The sequence below is a fragment of the Parasteatoda tepidariorum genome, chromosome 10 (assembly GCF_043381705.1).
Source record: "Parasteatoda tepidariorum isolate YZ-2023 chromosome 10, CAS_Ptep_4.0, whole genome shotgun sequence".
Lineage (NCBI taxonomy): Eukaryota > Metazoa > Arthropoda > Arachnida > Araneae > Theridiidae > Parasteatoda > Parasteatoda tepidariorum.
In genome coordinates this window covers 7,508,946-7,511,097 of record NC_092213.1, presented here as the reverse complement: position 1 = coordinate 7,511,097, position 2,152 = coordinate 7,508,946, and positions in this window count along the sequence as shown.

The window sequence follows — 2,152 nt, the reverse complement described above, 5'->3', positions numbered from 1 at the left end:
TAAAATAAAATACAATACCGCACACCCTCGGTCCCTACGCAGACTGATCCAAGTAGTCACCCACCCGCACACTGACCGCAGCGAGTGATGCTTGACTTCGGTGTTCTGCTGTTTGTTAGTACAACTACTACATTATTTAGCAATATTAATAACCAAACCAGTTATTTTCCTATTCGAAAATATTGGGTTGCTTGGAAAGTAATTTTGCTTTATCCCAATATATGACTTAAGTATATTTTTTTCACAGACAGCTTCATTCAGACAAAAAATTATCCGATGTGTTTGGAGATGTATTTGCAGTATGCTTGTGATGCTTGATTAACTGATTTGCAAAATTTTCATTACCATGCACCATGGAAGTTGAAGATAATGCAGACGCATTAATTGATGTAAACTGGCAAATAACAACGCGAAGAGACATTAAAATTATGGAATTCAACCTTTCATAATCATTTGAAAAGGTTTAATCTTAAGGCTCGACATAAATTCCTCATTTTCCTGCCGGAATATATTTGCGCAATCGCGTAGATGCCAGTGTTCTCTAACATCAAGAAAATTATCCAGTTTTGAAGAGCAATATCACTCAGCATTATCTCAGACAATGTTGCGATCTTTAGACAACAAAACTCATTTTTCATATGAGGAGGTAAAAAATCACCTGGATGAGCATTTTTGCCAGCAAAGAATAAAAGTTTTATGCTGGCAAGTAATGTACCAGAATGAACAATTTAAGATTTATTAAAATATTTATTCCCTATAAAGAAATCGCCTTTCATTTCCATAAAATAAAATAAAAATTACTTTTTGAACAACTCAATACAATATATTAAACTATACAATATATTAAAATATACTAAACTATAATATATTAAACAATAATATATATCTTTTTCCTTTGTCAGATAAAGGAATGCAAATAGTTATGAACTGTAAACTTTTTACGATTATTTATTTGGACTTATTAAAAAGAACAGTAACATAAAATAAAAGAGATATCTACATAAATGATGTTTAAACCTGTGCTCCTTTAGTTTATTAGTTTTTATTAGTTTATCAGTTTTTACTAGTTTATCAGTTTTAAAATTTTGACTTGACTTGATGATTGCTCCCCACTGAAATTCGTTCAATGACTATGTTAAATTTATTATTTAATCTATAAGTTTTCGCATATCTTCGTAAAAGTTGTTTTATTCAAGAATAATTTTAAAATTCATTTTATTTTTTAAATAACACAGGCCTACAACGAAAAAAAGTTGTCGCTAAAGCAACTGGTGATCTTTATAGTTTTTTTAGTGTTAATTATTTGAAAAATAAAGAATACATTTTTTCATGCTAAATATTTTTTAGAGTTAAGTATATTTTAGACAAAAAAATATTTTATTTATGAGTCTAACAAAGGCTTTAAAAATATTTGGTAGATTGAAATATTAAACAAAGAAGAAAAAAACATTTAAATTCAGAATATTCAACATATTGTGTATTAAACTGAAAACTGTTTCCCAATGATCTAAAAGTATTCTTGTACTATATATCTAGTATTATATAAGTAGAGTCAATGTTTAGCTTCGTTGTTAGAGACAGTTCTCATTGCAGGTGAAAAAATCTTCGATGAATTCCCCATTCACATGCAATTTTTTTCCTATGCGGCTAAAATATGACAAAAAGTATATAAAATAGATAAAAAGTAAGAGCAGAATCAAAGTGAACAGAATCTATATGAGATTTGAATATGAATAAGTAAACAAAAAAAAGGTAGTTCATAAATGCAGTTCAATCTGGAAACAAATTAAGAATTTTGAAAAACTCATTTATATTAACTGAAAATTCAGTTTTATCAGAATTAAAATGAGAAAATCTGCATCAATCCAACAGTTTAAGAGATATAGTAACAAAGAACGAATTATAAATATCTAATTAAATACAGTGAAATCTCCAGGAAAAACACCTCTGTTTTGTGACCTCCTCTAATTGTGATCAATTTTTTCTATAAACTTAGTGTTGAAGAAAACCTTTTGGAGAGACCATCAGAATCTCCCCCAGTGAGCGGGCAAACCTCTGCACCAAATGTGGAAAAGGTCAATTAAGGTAACACAGAAAAATATTAAAACAAAAAATATTGACAAAACAAATGAGTAGATTTAAATTTATTCAA